This window comes from Symphalangus syndactylus, chromosome 10, assembly GCF_028878055.3.
Source record: "Symphalangus syndactylus isolate Jambi chromosome 10, NHGRI_mSymSyn1-v2.1_pri, whole genome shotgun sequence".
In the NCBI taxonomy this organism is placed as follows: Eukaryota; Metazoa; Chordata; class Mammalia; order Primates; family Hylobatidae; genus Symphalangus; species Symphalangus syndactylus.
The window spans coordinates 73,091,567-73,116,928 of NC_072432.2; the positions used below are offsets into that span (position 1 = coordinate 73,091,567).

At 37.1% G+C, this 25,362-nt stretch overlaps 2 long non-coding RNA genes across 5 annotated transcripts in view; one reads left to right on the forward strand and one right to left on the reverse strand.

Annotated features, from left to right (window-relative positions):
* LOC134731639 (uncharacterized) overlaps positions 1-25,362 on the forward strand; it is a 384,253-nt gene that overhangs the window by 343,472 nt on the left and 15,419 nt on the right. Inside the window, exon 3 of one of the 3 annotated variants that reach the window (XR_010114084.1) lies at positions 1,830-1,987. The exons of the other annotated variants lie outside the window; for them this stretch is intronic. This is a non-coding gene — a long non-coding RNA (uncharacterized lncRNA). The remainder of the gene's footprint in view (positions 1-1,829; positions 1,988-25,362) is intronic. 3 annotated transcript variants of the gene reach the window in all.
* LOC129492314 (uncharacterized) overlaps positions 1-25,362 on the reverse strand; it is a 299,404-nt gene that overhangs the window by 89,931 nt on the left and 184,111 nt on the right. The gene's annotated exons all lie outside the window — the stretch shown is intronic.

Here is a 25,362-nt window from a genome sequence, read left to right on the forward strand (position 1 = left end):
CGTATAAAATAAATCAAGTATTTTTTAGGTAAAAATACTCTAGAAAACATCAATTATCCTATGACCCTACAATTCAACTTCTAGATATATATACTAGATATATATGCTAAGAACTATTTTTCCTGGGTGCCATGGAGCATGTAAAAGATGCCAAAGCAACATTGCTTGTCACAGCAAAAAAAAAAAAGAGAAAAAAAGTAAATTACTCATATCCGCCCATCAAATCCATCAATAATAGGAAAGATAATAATAAAAAAGATACATTACATGTGCTGTGTTCTTAAAATGGAATAATATCTACCCAATGAAAAGAAAAATTGCATTTATTTTATCAATATATGAACAAAGAAGTCTCTCTGGGGCATAAAATCAAGTCAAGGAAACAATTACAGAAAGATAAATACAGTACATTTCATTATATAAAGTTCAAAACATTCAGAACTAAACAGAATAATTTTAGAGATACAAACATCTAGTAAATCAAGAAAGAAAAGCACATAATTAATACAAAATTTAGGAAAGTATTTACAGCGAAATAGAGAAGGTTACACAGAGATTTTAAAAGTCAGCATCCATGCATCACTATTTTTTATTCCCTAAATATACTCTTTAAATATTTGCATAGACTTAATATTTTGTAAGAATAAAATGAAAAAAAAAGAGTGCTAGAGGTTCCCAGGCTAATTGTTCATGGTTTATTAACAGACTTACAACAATATGTCATTTATGCAAGATGTACTCAAAGATTTATCTTCTCAGTAATGTGTTTAATTAGAACTGTGACATCAGAGACATAGACTAATGCATTGCCATTTCTTCTCTCATTTAGAATTGGGACCATATCAAAAGATAAATTAGTTCTTTGGTCCCTCTTTAGACTTGTGCTAGGTAAATGAGTTTCTTTAACCAACAGATTGTCAGTCATCATCCTGAGTTTAGATTCATGACTATGCTGTTTCCTCTCACTGCTGTACTAATAGCAGAGATAAAGACAACAGGAATGTTGATGCTTAACTGTATGTAATGGAAGAAAATTTACTGTTTTAACTTCTTTGTAACTTGGATTGACTGGCAGTTAGCCACCTTTTTTATATCAGTATGGATACAGAGATGAAAATAAAACCCAGTATTCTAAAGTATCACTTGTCTATATTTTCATTTTACCTTTAAAAATATTAAAATAAAATACATTTACTTCCAGAACATTAGAAAATACATAATGTACAACGAATCAGAAGAAAAAGCCTAGAATATGACAGCAACATTTTTGGTGTACCTCTTTTAGTTTTCTCCCTGTAAAAATTTTGTCATATTGGAAATACATTTTCTATTCTGCTTTTTTTACTTAGATTTTTCTCATGTAATTAATTATTCTTCAAATACATAAGTTTTAATCATTGTATAATATTTTCTGTGTGAACGATTTACAATTTACTTAATCTCTAACCTACTGATAGACATAGACATTGTCAGGCCTCTGAGCCCAAGCTAAGCCATCATATCCCCTGTGACCTGCACATATACATCCAGATGGCCTGAAGCAAGTGAAGAATCACAAAAGAAGTGAAAATGGTCAGTTCTTGCCTGAACTGATGACACTGCCTTGCGAAATTCCTTCTCCTGGCTCAGAAGCTCCCCCACTGAGCACCTTGTGACCCCCCCCAACCCCCTTTGACTGTAATTTGCCACTACCTACCCAAATCCTATAAAACGGCCCCACCCCTATCTCCCTTTGCTGACTCTCTTTTTGGACTCAGCTTGTCTGCACCCAGGTGAAATAAACAGCTTTATTGCTCACACAAAGCCTTTTCGGTGGTCTCTTCACACAGACACGTGTGACATTTGGTGCCATGACTCGGATTGGGGGACCTCCTTTGGGAGATCAATCCCCTGTCCTCCTGCTCTTTGCTCCATGAGAAAGATCCACCTACGACCTCTGGTCCTGAGACCAACCAGCCCAAGGAACATCTTGCCAATTTAAAATCTGGTAAGCGGCCTCTTTTTACTCTCTTCTCCAACCTCTCTCACTATCCCTTAACTTCTTTCTCCTTTCAATCTTGGTGCCATCCTTCAATCTCTCCCTTCTGTTAATTTCAGTTCCTTTCCTTTTCTGGTAGAGATAGAGGAGACACGTTTTATCCGTGAACCCAAAACTCTGGCGCCGGTCACGGACTCTGGAAGACAGTCTTCCCTTGGTGTTTAATCACTGCGGGGACACCTGTTTGATTATTCACCCACGTTTCAGAGGTGTCTGATCACCATGGGGATGCCTCCCTTGATCCTTCACCCTTAGTGGCAAGCACCACTTTCCTGGGGGGCAAGCACCCCCGACCCCTTCCCTCTGTGTCTCTACCCTCTCTTTTCTCTAAGCTTGCCTCCTTCACTATAGGCAACCTTCCACCCTCCATTCCTCCTTCTTCTCCCTTAGCCTGTGTTCTCAAGAACTTAAAACCTCTTCAACTCACACCTGACCTAAAACCTAAACACCTTATTTTCTTCTGCAATGCCGCTTAACCGCAATACAAACTTGACAGTGTTTCCAAATAGCCAGAAAATGGCACTTCCAATTTTTCCATCCTACATCCACTTCCAATTATCCAAAGATCTAGATAATTCTTGTCGTAAAATGGGCAAATGGTCTAAGGTGCCTAACATCCAGGCATTCTTTTACACATCGGTCCCTCCCTAGTCTCTGTTCCAAATACAACTCGTCCCAAAACCTCCTTCTCCTCCCTGCCTGTCCCCTCAGTCCCAACCCCAGGCATCGCTGAGTCTTTTCAAGCTTCCTTTTCTACCGAACCATCTGACCTCTCCCCTCCTCCCCAGACTGCTCCTCAGGTTGCTCCCCACCAGGCTGAATCAGGCTCCAATTCTTCCTCAGCCTCCACTCCCCTACCCTATAATCCTTCTGTTACCTCCCCTCCTCACACCCGGTCCAGTTTACAGTTTCATTCCACAACTAGCCCTCCCCTACCTGCCCAACAATTTCCTCTTAAAAGGAGTGGCTGGAACTAAAGACATAGTCCAGGTTAATGTTCCTTTTTCTTTATCCAACCTCTCCCAAATCAGTTAGCGTTTAGACTCTTTTTCATCAAATATAAAAACCCAGCCCAGTTCATGGCTTATTTGGCAGCAACCCTGAGATGCTTTACAGCCCTAGACCCTGAAGGGTCAGAAGGCCATCTTATTCTCAATATGCATTTTATTACCCAATCCGCTCTCGACATTAAATAAAGCTCGAAAAATTAAATTCTGGCCCTCAAACCCCAAAACAGGACTTAATTAACCTCACCTTCAAGGTGTACAATAATAGAGTAGAGGCAGCCAAATAGCAACATATTTCTGAATTGTAATTCCTTGCCTCCACTGTGAGAGAAACCCCAGCCACATCTCCAGCACACAAGAAATTCAAAATGCCTAAGGTGCAGAGGTCAAGCATTCCTTCAGGACCACCTCCCCCAGGATCTTACTTCAGTGCCGCACTAGGCCGAGGAATGCCTGTAGCCTGGGATTCCTCCTAAGCCATGTCCCATCTGTGTGGGACCCCACTGGAAATTGGACTGTCTAACTCACCTGGCAGCCACTCCCAGAGCTCCTGGAACTCTAGCCCAAGGCTCTCTGACTGACTCTTTCCCAGATCTTCTCAGCTTAGCAGCTAAAGACTGATGCTGCCCAATCACCTTGGAAGCCTCCTGGACCACCACAGACACTTACAGTAACTCCTACAGTGGAGGGTAAGTCTGTCCCCTTCTTAATCAATATGGAGGCTGCCCACTCCACATTACCTTCTCTTCAAGGGCCTGTTTCTCTTGCCTCCATAACTGTTGTGGGTATTGACGGCCAGGCTTCTTAGCCTCTTAAAACTCCCCAACTCTGGTGCCAACTTGGACAACATTCTTTTATGCACTCCTTTTTAGTTATGCCCACTTGCCCAGCTACCTTATTAGGTTGAGGCATTTTAACTAAATTATCTGCTTCCCCGACTATTCCTAGGCTACAGCCACACCTCATTGCCGCCCTTTTCCCCAGTTCAAAGCCTCCTTCGCATCCTCCCCTTGTATCTCCCCACCTTAATCCACAAGTATAGGACACCTCTACTTCCTCCTTGGCAACTGATCATGCACCGCTTATCATCTCATTAAAACCTAATCACCCTTACCCTGCTCAACACCAATATCCCATCCACAGCACGTTTTAAAAAGATTAAAGCCTGTTATTACTCGCCTGTTACAGCATGGCCTTTTAAAGCCTGTAAACTCTTACAGTTCCCCATTTTACCTGTCCAAAAACTGGACAAGTTTACAAGTTAGTTCAGAATCTGTTCCTTATCAACCAAATTGTTTTGCCTATCCACCCTGTGGTGCCAAACCCATATACTCTCCTATCCTCAATACCTCCCTCTACAACCCCTCCAGAACCCATTATTCTGTTCTGGATCTCAAACATGCTTTCTTTACTATTCCTTTGTACTCTTCATCCCAGCCTGTCTTCGCTTTCCCTTGGACTGACCCTGACACCCACCCATCAGGCTCAGCAAATTACCTGGGTTGTACTGCTGCAAGGCTTCATGGACAGCCCCCGTTACTTCAGTCATGCCCAAATTTCTTCCTCATCTGTTATCTATCTTGGCATAATTCTTCATGAAAACACACATGCTGTCCCTGCTGATCATGTCTGGCTAATCTCCCAAACCCAACCCCTTCTACAAAACAACAACTCCTTTCCTTCCTAGGCATGGTTAGGTACTTCCCCCTGTAGATACCTAGTTTTACCATCCTGACTAAATCATTATATACACTCACAAAAAGAAATCTAGCTAACCCCATAAATCCTAAATCCTTTCCCCACTCCTTTCTTTTCTTTAAAAACAGTCCCAAAAGCTGCTCCCACACTAGCTCTCCCTGACTCATCCCAGCCCTTTTTCAGTACACACAGCTGAAGTGCAGGGCTTTGCGGTCAGAATTCTTACACAAGAGCCAGGACTGTGCCCTGTAGCCTTTCTGTCCAAACAACTTAACCTTACTGTTTTAGCCTAGCCCTCATGTCTGCATGTGGTGGCTGCCACTGCTCTAATACTTTAAGAGGCCCTCAAAACACAAACTATGCTCAACTCACTCTCCACAGTTCTCATAACTTCCAAAATCTATGTCCTCTCTCACACCTGACGCATATACTTTCTGCCCCCCTCTACTACCTCTCAGCAAGCCAAACTCATTGCTTTAACTTGAGCCCTCACTCTTGCAAAGGGACTACACATCAATATTTATACAAACTCTAAAGATGCCTTCCATATCCTGCACCACCATGCTGTTATATGGGCTGATAAAGGTTTCCTTGCTACGCAAGGGTCCTCCATCATTAATGCCTCTTTAATAAAAACTCTTCTCAAGGCTGCTTTACTTCCAAGGGGAGCTGGAATCATTTGCTTCAAGGGCCATTAAAAGGCATCAGATCCCATCACTCAGGGCAACACTTATGCTGATAAGGTAGCTAAAAAAGCAGCTAGCGTTTCATCTTCTATCCCTCACAGCAGTTTTTCTCCTCATCAGTCACTCTCACCTACTGTACAAATGCTCCTTCTATCAATCCCACAATATCACCCCTTACCACAAAATCTTCCTTCAGCTTAATCTCTCCCACTGTAGGTTCCCACACCACCCCTAATCCCACTCAAAGCAGCCCTGAGAAACATTGCCCATTATCTCTCCATACCACCCCCACCAAAATTTTTGCTGCCCCAATACTTCAACACTATTTTATGTTATTTTTCTTATTAATATAAGATGACAGGAATGTCAGGTTTCTGAGCCCAAGCTAAGCCATCATATCCCCTGTGACCTGTATACATCCAGATGGCCTGAAGCAAGTGAAGAATCACAAAAGAAGTGAAAATGGCCAATTCCTGCCTTAACTGATGACATTACCTTGTGAAATTCCTTCTCCTGACTCAGAAGCTCCCCCATTGAGTACCTTCTGATCCCCACCCCTGCCCTCCAGAGAACAACCCCCTTTGACAGTAATTTTCTACTACCTACCCAAATCCTATAAAACGGCCCCACCCCTATCTCCCTTCACTGACTCTCTTTTCAGACTCAGCCCACCTGCACTCAGGTGAAATAAACTTAGTAGGTGGAAAATCATATGTTATTTTATTTTACATTTCTTCATTAGTGATGTTGGATATTTTTTATAGTTGCCTTCATCACTTACTTCCCATTTGAGAGTGATTTGATTATGGTCATTGTAGATTAACTGGGTGTGGAAAAGTTATTTTTAAAATTAATTTTATATCAATATTTATTAAGGATATGTTAAGTTTCATAGTTGTTAACAGTTGTCTTCCTCACCTTTGTCATTTGTTTTTAATTTTATTAATTAGTTTGACATATAGATGTGTTAAAATTTTATGTACTAAAACCAGTTGACCTTCTTCCTTTACAAATTAATCGAAAGTTACTGTCCATTCTGAGAGTTCAACAAACACTTACCTACAGATTTTAATGTTTCTATTTGTTGCATTTGTTTAGTCCACTTGAAATCTATTTTGAGATAAAGTATGAAGAAAGTATTTAATTTTTTCTAAGTGGTTAACCAATTTTTTCAGTACAATATATTTAAAAATCAAACTTTTTTTTACTCTAGTGATGCTACTTTTATTGTATATATAATTTCTAATATATCAGGCTAACTATTCTATGCTATTAATATGTATATACCATAACTTTTTTGGATAATTGTAAATTTAGCTTTTAATATAGAAGAAATATCTCACCACTAGTCAAGCTTTTTTTTGTTTGTTTTTGTTGTTGTTGTTTTTGAGACAGAGTCTTGCTCTGTAGCCCAGGCTGGAGTGCAATGGCACAATCTTGGCTCACTGCAATCTCCGCCTCCCAGGTTCAAGCAATTCTTGTGCCTCAGCCTCCTGAATAGCTGGGATTACAGGAGTGCACAACCAAGCCTGGCTAATTTTTTTATATTTTTAGTAGCGATTGGGTTCACCATGTTGGCCAGGCTGATCTCAAACTCCTGACCTCAGGTGATCCACCCGCCTCAGCCTCCCAAAGTGCTGGGATTACAGGCGTGAGCCACTGCACCCTGCTGCTAGTCATCCTTTTTAAAAATGTCTTGGCAATTATTATTTTCTTTTTGTATAACTTTTAGAATCACTTTGGAAAATTCTAAAAAGACCTCTTGGGAAAGTAGATTACAATTAGATGGAATCTCTAAATTAATTTGGAAAGGATTATCTTTCCATTTATCAAGTATTTTAAATACTTCAATAAAAGTTTGGAATTTACTTTGTTCATTTATTAATTCAGTGTGACTTCTTACTATCTGGTGCTATGACAGGCACCTTGGATGTAATGACAAACTGACAAATCTCTGCACTTCAAGCCTCTTGTAGTAGATGCCTTATAAACCAGGTGATAAAAACAAAAACATTATTTTTCACTAATATCAAATGATAAATCATTCCATATACTGAAGACATAAACTGGTAACATTGAAGTTCAAATAGACATGTTTAAAGCTTCAGTATGTCAAATTCTAGAAATAGTTTTGGAATAACTATAGCTAATTATTGAGTGTTGAAAACATAAATTCTAGTTTTGGAAAGTTTTAGTCACAAGGTATCAAAGTTGAAGACAAGGAAACCTTTTATTTGTAATGATGTGTCTTGCACATGGTAGTCATTCTATGCAGATATTTGAGTGGTACTGATTGTAAATGAAGACAAAAATACTACATGCATAAAAATCAGTTTTCTGCTAGTGTGCTATTCATTCTGCTTTATACCACTGCTTCATTCTATTCAAAATATTTTTTATTCTAGAAAGCAACTAAAGCATAAAAAGAAAAAAAAATCACTGAAAGTAGATTCTACTTTATTTTTTGGATAGAATGATATTATCACCATATCTAGTGATAATTTTAGCCTTTCTTCATAGAATGTAATTTGTTGAAAATGTAGCCACCAGTTGAAGTATTTCTGATTACAATGTACATGTTTCTATGTAATTTGGTATCTTTCATTATTTCTGTGTGTATACTTGAAAAACAATTTCTTTAAAGTTTTCATTTCTTTTGAGTTGCTTGATTTTTATAGATTCTTCAGTATCAGAAAGATAAAAAGATAAGAATCTCAAGCCATTGCTTAACTTTTCCAGGTCTGCTGAAATTATTTTTATTGGCAATGACATGGTATCCAATTGTGGTTCTATATTATTTGTTTTCAAGTAAAGTTCCCATCAATGGAAACTTTTAAGTACCTTATTATTGTTATTAAAAACAAACATTTAAAATATATTACTTTTTGTGAGTCACATGAAACATATTTATCTTACATTACTACCAAAGAATCTGAAGAAAAGAGAAGTTTGTGTCAAAGACCTAGAGAGGAGCTTCAGCTCAGGATTCCCTGTTACTAGTCTAGTTACTAATTTAGGGTTAATGGAAAAATCTATCTCTATTAGCCCCTATATTTTACTTTAATTTTCTTTCACATCTTCTCCCCTATAAAAATTATCACTACATTTTAGGAGAATTGTTATTTTCCTAGAGAATAATGATAAGACCTAATGAGCATATAATGATTTAGAATTCATAAAATTCTTTTCACAAACAGATTGTCAGTTCTGTGAGATTGGTGGAGCAGGCTCTTATGTTTATTGCCTTCATGAGGAAAAGACTTGGAAGTTAAATGACTTCAGTAATATATGATTTTCCTTTCATGCTCAGGAAAATGGCAGAAGGAGCTTATTGAGTAAGGTTTAGAGAGAGATGGGTGAAAGCAAGGAGCTAGCAAGAGCTATGCCAGGAGCAACACTAGGAGAGCAATTTAGTAAGAATTGCTAATGTAATTTAAAATAAAAGGTACTTTTTCAATTACAGAGAAAATAACACCCTGGAACCTTATTTGTTTACTTCTAGTTTATGATTTTAGCTTCAATATTTTTTACTAAATGCAATATCCAAAAGCGTATGTTGGTTTAATAAACATTTCCTTCAAATCAATTTGCACCTTCTCAAAGATTTTACAAACGATTAACTAGTAAATGAGAAAAAAATCACAATTCTGTGCTATTCAATTTATAAGAGGGATAATAATTGATACATATAACATTTTCAAGAAATCAAAATACAGAAGAGTGCGAAGAATAATAAGAAAGTATTAGTTTTTCCACTGCTGTGAATTTAAAACTGTCAAGCTGCTCATACTTGCCCTATCTTTTGTTAATAAAGGTTAATAAAGGTATTTCAGATAAGGCTGAAATGACCATTGACACCACTCCCAGTCATATTTTTCTTTTTTACTTCTTCCTCAAAAACTACCATCAAAAGTTTGCTGTGTGTGGACTAGCATATAGTACCATTTCCTTCTGTATTAATATTTTACATAAATTTTATCACTTCATCCATAATATTCTTCAATATAGTTGGCCTTTTCTTTTTTTTATTAAACATGTTTCTATTGAGTACGTATTATGTGACAGGCACCAATGGAGGTGAACAACTACAAATTCTTGCTCTCAATGTAATTCCATTCTAGTAGGATGAGTAAAGAGAAAAAATAAGCAAACATTTTAGATGTCAAAAGGTAATATAATCTGTCATGGAAAAATAAAGCAGAGTTAGAGAATGGAGTGTATTGTGTGGAAGTGTGAGGAGAATAGTGTTACTATAAATAACCTTTCACTTATAAGTTGAAATTTTATTAAAAATCTTGAGGAAATGACAGATACAGACAAGAGATGTTTGGGTTCCAGGCAGAGAAAATGGAAGATGCAAGTAAAAATCTTTGAGGCAAGGACATGTAGGGAATGGTGCTGATGCTGAATAGTTGGGGTGGAAAGTGGTACAAGATAAGAAAAAAAGATTTAGCAGTAATTGGATTTCACCAAATAACTATACATTTATCATCTAACAGAACATTTGAAATAATGAAAAGGGGCATTTTTAATACATGGATTAGGACAAAAAACATAAATCAGTAGTCTTGTGGGCAAACTTGGATTTATAATTACCCTATATTCTATGGAATTGTCTCAAATTGAGATGAAATAAACACTTATTTCTGATTTGTTGTAATCTAATTCCTGATTTAATGAGATTAAATGTTGTTTTAAGAGTAGACTGAAGAAGAGAAAAATAGAAGCTGGTTTATGAATTAAAAGTCTACTGCTATTATTTCGCAAAAAAAATGGTGGCTTGATCTAGAGAGATGATAAAGGGGCTAGCATTATAAGAAGTTTTTGAGTTATAGATGATTTATGGCATACTTTCTCATGTTGTTTTGTTAATTGACAAATAAAAATTGCACTGATTTATTGTGTACAACATGTTTTTTGCAATATGAATACATTATGAGATGGCTAAATTGAGCTAATTAACATATACATGATTTTATATACTTATCCTTTTTGTGTGTTGAGAACACAAAATCTGCTCTCTGAGCAACTGACAAGGATACAATACATTGCTATAACTATAGTCACCATGTCGTGCAATAGATATTGTCAATTTATTCCGATGTAACTAAAATTTTATATACTTTAACCTCTCTCTAATCCCCCATCCTCCAGACTGTTAACCACTATTCTACTCTCTACTTCTATGAATCCAGCTTGTTTAGATTTCTCATACAAGTGAAATCATTTCATTTACCTTTTGGGGCCTGGCTTATTTTATTCAACACAATGTTTTCAAGGGTCATCTATGTCACAGATGACAAGATTCCTTTCTTTTTAAAGTCTGAATAGTATTCTATTGTGCATATATGCCAAGGTTTTTAGAAATCCATTCATCTGTTGATGGAGCCTAAAGTTTTTTCCATATTTTGGCTATCATGAATAATGCTACAATGAACATGGGAGTGCAGCTATTTCTTTGATATAGTGATTTAGTTTAGTTTATATGCCCAGTGAGGAATAAATGAATCATATAGTAGTTTTATTTTTAATTTTTGAGGAAACTCCATACTGTTTTTCATAATGGCTGCACCAACGTACATTTCTATCAACAGTGTACAAAGTTTCCTTTTTCCCCATATTCTGGCCAACACTTATTATCTTTTGTCTTTTTGATAATAGCCATGCTAACAGGCATGAAGTCATATCTCATGGTGATTTAATTTACATTTCTTTTAAGATTCGTTAAGTATTTTTTCTTAAATATGTTGGCCATTTCTATGTCTTGTTTGAGAAATGTCTGGTCAGATACTAGCCTATTTATTTATTTACTTTATTTTAAAAATTTGTATACAGATGAGGTCTCACTATGTTGTCCAGACCAGTCCCAAATTCCTGGGCTCAAGTGATCCTCCTGCCGCAGCCTCTCAAAGTGTTGGGCTTACAGACATGACCCATCATGCCCAGCCCACTGATTTTTAATAGAATTAATTTGTCTTCTTCTACTGACTTGAGTTCATTGTATCTTTTGGATATTAACCCCTTTTCAGATTCATGGTTTGCAAATATGTTCTCCCATTCTGTGGGTTGTGTCTTCACTTTGTTGATTGTTTCCTTGGCTGTGTAGAAGCTTTGTAGTTTGATGAATTCCCATTTGTCTATTGTTCCTTTTGTTTTTGTTTTTGGATTTATATCCAAAAAATCATTGCCTAGCCCACATCATGAATATTTTCCACTATGTTTTCTTCCAATATTTTTACAATTTCAGGTCTTACATTTTGATTTTTTAATATAGTATAAGATAAGGGTCTAATTTCCTTCTTTGGCATGTGGATATTCCGTTGTCTCAACACCATTTATGGAGGAGACTGTGCTTTCCTCAGTGTGTGTTCTTGGCACTTTCATAAAAAATCAATTCATCACCTGGGCTTAGATGTTCAAGATCAGCCAGAGCAACATAGAGAGATCTCACCTGCGCAAAAAATAAAAATTATTATCTGGGTATGGAGGTACACCTGTGGTCCCAGATACTCAGGAGGCTGAGGTTGGAAGATTGCTTGAGCCCAGGAGGCAGAGAGGACTGTGATTGTGCCACTGTATTCTAGCCTAGGCAACAAAGCAAGATCCTTTCTCCAAAAAAAAAAAAACAAAACAAAACATCAATTGACTGTAAATATGTATGTGAACTTATTTCTGGGCTCTCTATTTTGTCCCACTGTTCTATGTGTTCATCTTTTAAACCAGTACCATGCTGTTTGGTTTACTATATTTTTGTAGTATATTTTGAAGTAAGGTAGTGTGATGCTTCCAGCTTTGTTCCTTTTACTGAAGACTGCTTTGGCTGTTCAGGGTCTTTTGTGATTCCACATGAATTTTAGCATTTTTTTCTATTTCTGTGAAAGATGTCACTTGAATTTTGATAGCAACTGCGTTGAATTTGTAGATTGCTTTGGATAGCGTCTTTGTTCATTTTATGCTGCTATAACAGAATACTACCAACAGGGTAATTTATCAATATCAGAAGTTTATTTCCTCACAGTTCTGGAAGGTGGGAAGTTCCAGATTGAGGAGCTGGCATCTGGTGAAGGTCTTCCTACAGTGTCATCCCATGGCAGAAGGTGAAAGAGTAAAGAGAGGAGGAGAGAGCCAAAGGGGGCTGAACTCATTCTTTTATAAAAAATCCACTCTTGCAATACTAAACCCTTCCTAAGATAATGACATTAATCCATTCACAAGAGCCCTCATGGCTAATCTCCTCTCATTAGGCTCCACTTATCTACACTATTGCATTTGGCATTAATTTTTCAGTGCATGCTGAACGTGTCATTCAAACCACAGCAAGTAATATGAACATTTTCACAATATTAATTCTTCCAATCCATAAACATGGGATGTCTTTTCATTTATTTGTGTCTCCCCCAATTTCTTTCATCAATGTTTTGTAGTTTTCAGTGTACAGGTCTTTATTCTCTTTGATGAAATTTATTCCTAAGTATTTGATTATATTTTGTAGCTATTATAAGTAGAATTGCTTTCTTGATTTTATTTTCGAATACTGTGTTTTTAGTGTATAGAAATGCTACTGATTTGTGCATGTTGAATTGGCATCCTGTAATTTTACTGATTTTGTTTATTGTTTCTAACAGCTTTTTGAAACAGTTTTTAGGGTTTTCTATATATAAAATCATGTCATCACAAATAAGGATGAATTATCTTCTTTCTTTCCAATTTGGATGCTTTATTTATTTCTCCTGCCTAATTGCTCTGGCTAGGACTTCTAGTACTGTGCCAAATAGAATGGTGAGAATGTGTACCTTTGTGTTGTTCTGGATCTTAGAAGAAAAGCTTTCAACTTTTTACTGATGAGTATAATGTTAGCTGTGGTTTTGTCATATTTGGTCTTTATGGTGTTGAGGTACATTCATTCTATACATCATTTGTTGAGAGTTTTTATCATGAAAAAATATTGAATTTTGTCAAATGCTTTTTCTGCATCTATTGAGATGATTACATGGTTTTTTTTTTTGTCCTTCATTCTTTTAATGATGTGTACCATATTTATAGATTTGCATATGCTGAACAATTCTTATATCCCTGGGATACATACATTTCAGTTGATCATGGTGAATGATCCTTTTAAATGTACTGCTAAATTTGTTTTCATTTTGCTGAGGATTTTTGCATTTATGTTCGTGAGGGATATTGACTTGTAATTTTCTTTTCATTTAGTGTCCTTGCCTTGCTTTGCTTTGCTATTAAGCTAATGCTGGCCTTGTATGATGTGTTTGGAAGTACTTCATCTTTTTTTAATTTTTTGAAGACTTTGGAAAAAAAGATAATAGTTCTTCTTTAAATGTTTGGTAGAATTCATCAGTGAAGCCATCTGGTTCTTGGCTTTTCTTTGGTGGGAGACATTTTATTTCTGATTCAGCCTCCTTACCACTCATTATTAGTCTGTTCAGATTTATAATTTCTCTGGGATTCATTCTCAGTAGGTTGTATGTGTTTAGGAATTTGTTCATTTATTCTAGATTGTCCAGTTTATTCATGCCTACTTGTTTATAATCATCTGTTATGATCCTTTCCATTTCTGTGGTATCAGTTTCAATGTCTCTTTTATTTCTGATTATATTTGAGTCTTCTGGTGTTTTTTTTTTTTTTTTTTTGGTCTAGCTATAATTGTGTTGACCTTTTGGAAAAATAAACTATTAGTTTGTTGATGTTTTCTATTGTTTTTCTGCTTTCTATTTTACCTATTTCTGCTCTGAAATCTGTAATATTTCTTTCCTTTTGTTAACTTTGGGGTTAGTTGGATCTTGTTTTCCTGGTTCTTTGAGATATAATATTAGGTTGTTTATTTTGGGTCTTTCTCCTTTTTTAATGTAGGCACATATTGCTGTATCATAAATTTGGGGACATTGTGTGCTCATTTTCATTTTTATTCAGATATTTTTACTCTTTTTATTTTTTAAAAATTTCTTTGTTTGCCCATTGTTTGTTTCTCTGTTATTTTTAGGTATTTTTTTTTTTTCTGAGTTAACCAGTCTGTTTCTTTCAGGCAATAGTGTCTATGACATTCTGTTATTTTTGTTTGTATGTTTTAAAAAAATTTTCTGGATAACAATTCCTTGTTGTTTTGTAGTTATTTTCTTCTACAATTCTCTTAGAATGTTTCAATTTTATTATTGTCCTTTTATTTATTATTTTTCTCCAAATGAAACAAAATTGAGTTAGTCAAATTTAATAATAATTTATCCTAAGATAATGCTTTTTGTATCTTGTTTAAGAAATACTATCTGAACCAAATATTATACAGATATATCTTATATTTAAATAGTTTTGAAGTCTTTACTCAGAAATTTATTTTGTCTGTTGTATATTCAGCCATTTAATATATTATTTTTCTATGTGGTTACCCAATTGTATCAAAAGCATTTATCAAATAATTTGAATATCATACTATGTTTCAGATTTCCATATTATTTGATTTACTTTTTCTGTTCATTTATTTGTCACTTTCTGTGTCAATACAGCATTTTTCTATTTTTAATATTTTTGACAAGGTTAAAGCTTATTATGAAATATGCACATATAATGTGTTACTGTAAGGCTATACATATGTCAAATAATAAATAATTAAAATTATTATTATTTTATTTATTTTATTTTATTTTTGAGACAGAGTTTCACTCTTGTTGCACTCCAGGCTGGATCTCAGCTCACTGCAACCTCTGCTTCCCAGGTTCAAGTGATCCTCCTGCCTCAGCCTCCCGAGTAGCTGGGACTACAGGCATGCACCACCATGCCCGGCTTATTTTGTATTTTTAGGAGAGATGGCATTTCTCCATGTTGGTCAGGCTGGTCTTGAACTCCCGACCTCAGGTGATCCACCCGCCTAGGCCTCCCAAAATGCTGGGATTACAGGTGTGAGCCACCGTGCCCAGCCAAATTAAAATTATTTGGTGTAAACTTTACCCAGTGTAAATATTATCTATAATTCTTAAACTCGCTATTCCCCTACCTCACCATTATCTTAAACGTTTCTGTTATTAAGTGTAGAATATTATTGGGTTTACTTAAAGTTCACCATCACTCTTTTAATTTCATGATTTTATAATAAGCCTTGGTGGTTGGTAGGGTACTTTCCCCACCTTAGTTTACGTTTTAGAATTTTTTTGGTATTCCTAATGTTACTACCTAACTATATAAATTTTAGTATCAGTCTTTTGAAGTCAGTAAGGAAAATTCTTCTAGGATTTTCATTGACATTGAATGGAATTTATAGATTCATTTTGAGAAAAAATGGCATTTTAATACTAAATGTATTACATTTTGTTTATAAACAGTATATCTTCACTTATTCCATTTCTCTTTGATATTTTTCATTAACAGTTTTGAAAGGACTGAGTATTTGTGTATTGCCATAATTCATATGTTAAAATCCTGATTCCAGCGTGATATTATTTGAGGTGAGGCCTTTGGGAGATAATTATGTCATGAAGGTTTGGCCCTCATGAATGGGATTCATGCCATTATAAGAAGAGGCCAGGCCGGGCGCGGTGGCTCACGCTTGTAATCCCAGCACTTTGGGAGGCCGAGGCGGGCGGATCACGAGGTCAGGAGATCGAGACCACGGTGAAACCCCGTCTCTACTAAAAATACAAAAAATTAGCCGGGCGTGGTGGCGGGCGCCTGTAGTCCCAGCTACTCGGAGAGGCTGAGGCAGGAGAATGGCATGAACCCGGGAGGCGGAGCTTGCAGTGAGCCGAGATTGTGCCACTGCACTCCAGCCTGGGTGACAGAGCAAGACTCCGTCTCAAAAAAAAAAAAAAGAAGAGGAAGACACCGCAAGAACGTGGCCGTCTTTTGACCAGAAATAAAGTCAGGAAGGAGACCTTAATCAAGAACATGATCCTGTTCTCACCCTGACCTCAGATTTCCAACATCCAGAACTGTGAGAAATAAATTTTTGTTGGTTTAAGCCACCCAGCTTATGGTATTTCGTTACTGTAGTCCAAACTGACTACAGTAACTTTCTAGTTTTCCTTTTTTTTTACATTTTAAAAAAATTAGGTTTCTTCTTACATCTTTCAAGTTTGTTGCTATTCTGACCAATTTTTTTCCCATTACATTTTATGGTATTTATGACTAGAGTTGTATTGATTTTTTGCATATTTTAGGATGGTTAGAATTGTGCTGATTGAAATGCAATGAGAGATTATTCAAGTGGAATACTAACTAAAGCCTAGCATACTGTTGTGACTACCAATGTAGATGCGGAAGCTAGATCACCTGTATTGAGATCTTAACTCTGCCACTTACTAGGTCTTGGACTTTAGACAAGTGACTAGTTAAATAACCACTTTTTATGCTCCAGTGTCTTCCTCGATCTGTAAATGGAGCTAATAATAGTATCTACCTTATTTGGAGGAGTAAGCAAATTAATTATGCAAAGCCTATAAGACATTGCTTTACACACAAATGCCACATAAGTAATAGCTATTATAATAGTTATAATTATCATTTTTATTGTTGTCAAAAATTAATTTTCTGTTCTTTTACTTTTCCTCTTTATATAATAATCAAATCAATGCTGTGTTGATTCTTCCCTTAAAATGTCTCTTTAACCTCTTTCCTCATTTACTATGTATCTTCCACCATCTCTAAATGCTTATTATCTCATGCATGGATGATTATAACAGCCTCTTGTCTACCTGCCTCTAGTCTCTTTTACTGCCAAATTCGCACTTATATTCAGACATTTAACTCATAAAATCAAGTTTATACTCAGTACTTATCATAATATATCTAAACTATAGATTTGGTTATTTTACTGCCCATATGAGAAAACTTTGATGAGCTTTCATTTCCTCCAGGCTAAAATCCCTACATGCACAATATCATCTTGTATTTTATCTCCCATACACTTTGCTTCTCAACTCCATTTTTTGCTTTCCTAAGAGTACTTGAAATTTCATATCCATGTTTTTTATCATGATATATCTGGGATGACTCTTCTGTCACTTTTCCACCACCACTCCAGTGTACTATGCTACATAAACTGCTCAGCCAGGATACTTTAAATTATCTTTTATGATTTAGTTTCTATGTAATTTCCTGTCAACTTTTTTTTCCTTGTGTTAAAATTGTTTGGTTCTTCTGTGTTCAATAAAACTCCTCACACTATATATCGAATAACTATATATTTAATATATATTATTTTCCAACAGTAAACCAGAATCATTGATCACTTATCATGTAGATGATTTATTTTTGAGTCACATGAACTTAATATTTTAATGGTTTACTGGTGACATATGGTGTCTGTCTTATATGTGCTATTACTGAACCACACACACAGGCTTATCCAAGGCAGTGATGGATAATTCATCGGTTTCCCAGGCAGAAGGAGAGACTTTTCTGCTCAACATTTTCTTTAGCTTGGGGCATACCGGAGAATATTTTTCCCATGTGCTGGCAGATTCACAAAAAATTAAAGGAAGAGAACAGGTAGAGCTGAACATTCTGAGGGTCTGTTTCTAAACCTACCAAAGAGAAAACGTACTTCTCTCCCAGGAAGAAGTGAATGAGTGTGTGACAAGAGAGGTACACTAATTGATGTCGTCTAAGCTGAAATATGAAGCCAGGGAAAAGGAAGCTCATTCCTGTGATATTTACATTATTCACTTTGCAATGTGAGTGAAAGGCAGTAAAACCTGTTGAATTACAAAGTCCCAATTGCACTGTCCACGCTGATTTAGATAGGCTTTGGCTCCGGGTCCCTGCCTTCAAAACATGCACATCCTTAGGGCTGGTATTCAAAACAAAACAAAACAAAAAGGTTCAATAATTTATTTCATACAATAGCAGATTCCCCCAGCAATTTCATCTGGAATTCTACCACAATTTGTAACATATCTTATTTTCTTGGTCACATTGGAGAACGCTATTATTAGCTTAGTGCATTTAAATGACTCACCAAAGTATGACATCTGGAACACAGTCCTACTGAGTTCACAAGAATTTCAATGTCTAAGAAATTAGAATTTCACATGAACATGAAAATTAACCTAAACATGAAAATTATGCAGAAGATAGCCTAATATTTGCATTCAGCTTTTATTAAGTTGATTTCACTCAGATCCCATGCTTTTCTCAGCAGCTAAGATCTCCAAGCTGTCTTTCATTTTTCTTTCTCTTTTGATAGTCTTGATTTTAGATATGTAGAATTATACTTCACATCCTTTGGATTTTTTATTTGGAATGGCTCAAAAGTGTAACAATCATACTAGATAGCCTATAAACCTAATCTTCTTTCTCTCTTAAGAAAGGAGAGGAAAACAATTAAAAGCTTCTCTCCTAAGTTCTAATGAATTTTCAGATAAATGTAGATTTGCTGGGAGGAAGAATACCACTTAATCCACATTTATTTGAAAATTAATTTAAGAATGATATAAAATTATGCAAAATTAAGAATTATGCAGACTTAAAAAGTTTAAGTCTGCATAAAGTCTTCAACTGCTTGTTCTTTCTATGGCCATGAGTGCTGTGGCATTTTGTACCTTCTAAGCATACCTTCCTCCCTGCATTTTTTGATAACTCATTGGGGAGATGCCACTGTGAAAACAATCACCAATGCAACATAAAATCCTTAAAAATTTGTGTAGGTGAGAGACATCTCAAGTAAACTAGGGTTGTGGGTGGGGGGAAGTTAGATGAGTTTTTTGGAAGAAAGAGACATGCTATGATTGGCACTCTTGCTGGCTGGGCTCACCATTGAGAAATCTGCTGAAAACTCCCCATCTTCTGATTTTGGTAAATGGTATCTGTCTTGTTAATGTATTTAGTATAGATTTCGAACTTTATTTAGCATTGGCTACTTTTCTTTCCTGCTGTTGTTTCAAGATTATACACATAATTTTAAACGCACTGTATAATAAGCTCTCTGTGGAGGCTGAGGTCTTAAGATTGATGGAGTCTGTCATAGTCCTCTCCCTTCCCTTAAAAAGTCACTGTGTCCCACTTTAGGAGGCAGTCTGTCCGTTCTCAGATCTCCAGCTGCCTGCTGGGAGAACCACTACTCTCTTCAAAGCTGTCAGTCAGACAGGGACATTTAATTCTGAGGAGGTTCCTGCTGACATTTTGTTTGTCTGTGCCCTGCCCCCAGAGGTGGAGCCTACAGAGGCAGGGAGGCCTCCTTGAGCTGTGGTGGGCTCCACCCAGTTCGAGCTTCCTGGCTGCTTTATTTACCTAAGCAAGCCTGGGCAATGGCGGGCGCCCCTCCCCCAGCCTCACTGCCGCCTTGCAGCTTGATCTCAGACTGCTGTGCTAGCAATCAGTGAGACTCCGTGGGCATAGGACCCTCCGAGCCAGGTGCAGGACACAATCTCCTAGTGTGCCGTTTTCCAGGCCCGTTTGAAAAGTGCAGTATTATGGTGGGACTGACCCGATTTTCCAGGTGCCATCTGTTACCCCTTTCTTTGACTAGGAAAGGGAACTCCCTGACCCCTTGCGCTTCCCGAGTGAGGCAATGCCTCCCCCTGCTTCGGCTCGCACACAGTGCGCTTCACCAACTGTCCTGCACCCACTGTTTGGCACTCCCTAGTGAGACGAAACCAGTACCTCAAGCAGAAATGCAGAAATCACCTGTCTTCTGTGTCGCTCAGGCTGGGAGCAGGAGACCAGAGCTGTTCCTATTCAGCCATCTAGCAGCCTAACTGGGAGGCACCCCCCCAGTAGGGACAGACTGACACCTCACTCGGCAAGGTACTCCTCTGAGACAAAACTTCCAGAGGAAATATCAGACAGCTGAATTTGTGGTCTCACAAAAATCCGCTGTTCTGCAGCCACCGCTGCTGACACCCAGCCAAACAGGGTCTGGAGTGGACCTCTAGTAAACTCCAACAGACCTGCAGCTGAGGGTCCTGTCTCGTAGAAGGAAAAGTAACAAAACAGAAAGGACATCCACACCAAAAACCCATCTGTACATCACCATCATCAAAGACCAAAAGTAGATAAAACCACAAAGACGGGGAAAAAACAGAGCAGAAAAACTGGAAACTCTAAAAAGCAGAGCACCTCTCCTCCTCCAAAGGAACGCAGTTCCTCACCAGCAACGGAACAAAGCTGGATGGAGGATGACTTTGACGAGTTGAGAGAAGAAGGCTTCTGACGATCAAACTACTCTGAGCTATGGGAGGAAATTCAAAACAAGAGCAAACAAGTTAAAAACTTTGAAAAAAAATTATATGAATGGATAACTAGAATAACCAATGGAGAGAAGGGCTTAAAGGAGCTGATGGAGCTGAAAGCCAAGTTTCGAGAACTACGCGAAGATTGCAGAAGCCTCAGTAGCAGATGCGATCAACTGAAAGAAAGGGTATTGCTGATGGAAGATGAAATGAATGAAATGAAGCGAGAAGGGAAGTTTAGAGAAAAAAGAATAAAAAGAAATGAACAAAGCCTCCAAGAAATTTGGGACTATGTGAAAAGACCAAACCTACGTCTGATTGGTGTACCTGAAAATGACCGGGAGAATGGAACCAAGTTGGAAAACACTCTGCAAGATATTATCCAGGAGAACTTCCTCAATCTAGCAAGGCAGGCCAACATTCAGATTCAGGAAATACAGAGAACGCCACAAAGATACTCCTCGAGAAGATCAACTCCAGACACATAATTGTCAGATTCACCAAAGTTGAAATGAAGGAAAAAATGTTAAGGGCAGCCAGAGAGAAAGGTCGGGTTACCACAAAGGGAAATTTTAACACCCCACTGTCAACATTAGACAGATCAACGAGACAGAAAGTTAACAAGGATATCCAGGAATTGAACTCAGCTCTACACAAAGTGGACCTAATAGACATCTACAGAACTCTCCACCCCAAATCAAAAGAATATACATTTTTTTCAGCACCACACCACACCTATTCCAAAATTGACCACATAGTTGGAAGTAAAGCTCTCCTCAGCAAATGTAAAAGAACAGAAATTATAACAAACTGTCTCTCAGACCACAGTGCAATCAAACTAGAACTCAGGATTAAGAAACTCACTCAAAACCACTCAACTACATGGAAACTGAACAACCTGCTCCTGAATGACTATTGGGTACATAATGAAATGAAGGCAGAAATAAAGATGTTCTTTGAAACCAACGAGAACAAAGACACAACATACCAGAATCTCTGGGACACGTTCAAAGCAGTATGTAGAGGGAAATTTATAGCACTAAATGCCCACAAGAGAAAGCAGGAAAGATCCAAAATTGACACCCTAACATCACAATTAAAAGAACTAGAAAATCAAGAGCAAACACATTCAAAAGCTAGCAGAAGGCTAGAAATAACTAAAATCAGAGCAGAACTGAAGGAAATAGAGACACAAAATACCCTTCAAAAAATTAATCAATCCAGGAGCTGGTTTTTTGAAAAGATCAACAAAATTGATAGACTGCTAGCAAGACTAATAAAGAAGAAAAGAGAGAAGAATCAAATAGATGCAATAAAAAATGAAAAAGGGGATATCACCACCAATCCCACAGAAATACAATCTACCATCAGAGAATACTACAAACACCTCTATGCAAATAAACTAGAAAATCTAGAAGAAATGGATAAATTCCTCGACAAATACACCCTCCCAAGACTAAATCAGGAAGAAGTTGAATCTCTGAATAGACCAATAACAGGTTCTGAAATTGTGGCAATAATCAATAGCTTACCAACCAAAAAGAGTCCAGGACCTGATGGATTCACAGCCGAATTCTACCAGAGGTACAAGGAGGAACTGGTACCATTCCTTCTAAAACTATTCCAATCGATAGAAAAAGAGGGAATCCTCCCTAACACATTTTATGAAGCCAGCATCCTCCTGATACCAAAGCCTGGCAGAGACATAACCAAAAAAGAGAATTTCAGACCAGTATCCTTGATGAACATTGATGCAAAAATCCTCAATAAAATACTGGCAAACCAAATCCAGCAGCACATCAAAAAGCTTATCCACCATAATCAAGTGGGCTTCATCCCTGGGATGCAAGGCTGCTTCAACCTACGCAAATCAATAAATGTAATCCAGCATATAAACAGAACCAAAGACAAAAACCACATGATTATCTCAATAGATGCAGAAAAGGCCTTTGACAAAATTCAACAACCCTTCATGCTAAAAACTCTCAATAAATTAGGTATTGATGCGACATATCTCAAAATAATAAGAGCTATCTATGACAAACCCACAGCCAATATCATACTGAATGGGCAAAAACTGGAAGCATTCCCTCTGAAAACTGGTACAAGACAGGGACGCCCTCTCTCACCACTCCTATTCAACATAGTGCTGGAAGTTCTGGCCAGAGCAATCAGGCAGGAGAAGGAAATAAAGGGTATTCAATTAGGAAAAGAGGAAGTCAAATTGTCCCTGTTTGCAGATGACATGATTGTATATCTAGAAAATCCCACTGTCTCAGCCCAAAATCTCCTTAAGCTGATTAGCAACTTCAGCAAAGTCTCAGGACACAAAATCAATGTACAAAAATCACAAGCATTCTTGTACACCAATCACAGACAAACAGAGAGCCAAATCATGAGTGAACTCCCATTCACAATTGCTTCAAAGAGAATAAAATACCTAGGAATCCAACTTACAAGGGATGTGAAGGACCTCTTCAAGGAGAACTACAAACCACTGCTCAGTGAAATAAAAGAGGATACAAACAAATGGAAGAACATTCCATGCTCATGGGTTGGAAGAATCAACATCATGAAAATGGCCACACTGGCCAAGGTAATTTATAGATTCAATGCCATCCCCATCAAGCTACCAATGACTTTCTTCACAGAATTGGAAAAAACTACTTTAAAGTTCATATGGAACCAAAATAGAGCCCGCATCGCCAAGTCAATCCCAAGCCAAAAGAACAAAGCTGGAGGCATCACGCTACCTGACTTCAAACTATACTACAAGGCTACAGTAACCAAAACAGCATGGTACTGGTACCACAACAGAGACATAGATCAATGGAACAGAACAGAGCCCTCAGAAATGATGCCGCATATCTACAACTATCTGATCTTTGACAACCCTGACAAAAACAAGAAATGGGGAAAGGATTCCCTATTTAATAAATGGTGCTGGGAAAACTGGCTAGCCATATGTAGAAAGCTGAAACTGGATCCCTTCCTTACACCTTATACAAAAATTAATTCAAGATGGATTAAAGACTTAAATGTTAGACCTAAAACCATTAAAATCCTACAAGAAAACCTAGGCAATACCATTCAGGACATAGGCATGGGCAAGGACTTCATGTCTAAAACACCAAAAGCAATGGCAACAAAAGCCAAAATTGACAAATGGGATCTAATTAAACTAAAGAGCTTCTGCACAGCAAAAGAAACTACCATCAGAGTGAAAAGGCAACCTACAGAATGGGAGAAAATTTTTGCAACCTACTCATCTGACAAAGGGCTAATATCCAGAATCTACAATGAACTCAAACAAATTTACAAGAAAAAAACAAACAACCCCATCAAAAAGTGGGCAAAGGACATGAACAGACACTTCTCAAAAGAAGACATTTATGTAGCCAAAAAACACATGAAAAAATGCTCATCATCACTGGCCATCAGAGAAATGCAAATCAAAACCACAGTGAGATACCATCTCACACCAGTTAGAATGGCCATCATTAAAAAAGCAGGAAACAACAGGTGCTGGAGAGGATGTGGAGAAATAGGAACACTTTTACACTGTTGGTGGGAATGTAAACTAGTTCAACCATTGTGGAAGTCAGTGTGGCGATTCCTCAGGGATCTAGAACTAGAAATACCATTTGACCCAGCCACCCCATTACTGGGTATATACCCAAAGGACTATAAATCATGCTGCTATAAAGACACATGCACACGTATGTTTATTGCAGCACTATTCACAATAGCAAAGACTTGGAACCAACCCAAATGTCCAACAACGATAGACTGGATTAAGAAAATGTGGCACATATACACCATGGAATGCTGTGCAGCCATAAAAAATGATGAGCTCATGTCCTTTGTAGGGACATGGATGAAACTGGAAACCATCATTCTCAGCAAACTATCGCAAGGACAAAAAACCAAACACCGCATGTTCTCACTCATAGGTGGGAATTGAACAATGAGAACTCATGGACACAGGAAGGGGAACATCACACTCTGGGGACTGTTGTGGGGTTAGGGGAGGGGGGAGGGACAGCATTAGGAGATATACCTAATGCTAAATGACGAATTAATGGGTGCCGGAAATCAACATGGCACATGGATGCATATGTAACAAACCTGCACATTGTGCACATGTACCCTAAAACCTGAAGTATAATAAAAAAAAAAAAAACTGAAAAAAAAAGAAAAAAAAAGAAGTCACTGTGTCATTTGAACACAGATTATTATTCTAAGTCCAATTTCTAAGAGTGTCACCATGTATAATGTATAGTATTCTGCAGCACATTAGATAATAGTTCTTAATATCACTGATAAATTGCTTAAATATCTTTGCACATTACATGGCCTCACTATGGAACCACCCACTTATAAATAGGAGTTCAAATTTATATGTAGTTGCACAGAAAGTGAATCCTGCAGCATCCCAATTTATAGTTTGAACTAGAGTCTGATTTTCTTTTTCTAAAAGTCCATTACTCAAGCTCATGGCTGGTAGTATTTTTTTCCCCTTTTTATCGTCTTTTTTCCCCGAAACAGATCATTTATAGTGATATAGCAACACTTACCACTTGCTTTTAATCTTATGAAATGTATGGCTTTGAGTTTCTGGTGAACCTTAAAGCTTTTTATCAAATGGAGTAAAATGAATTCTTTAAAAAAATTTATGTAGTCTTAACATTTAATAATTACCTTTTAAAGAAGCTTACAGTAATTGAAAACAGATTAAGTATGGTTTAATTCAGTTTACTATC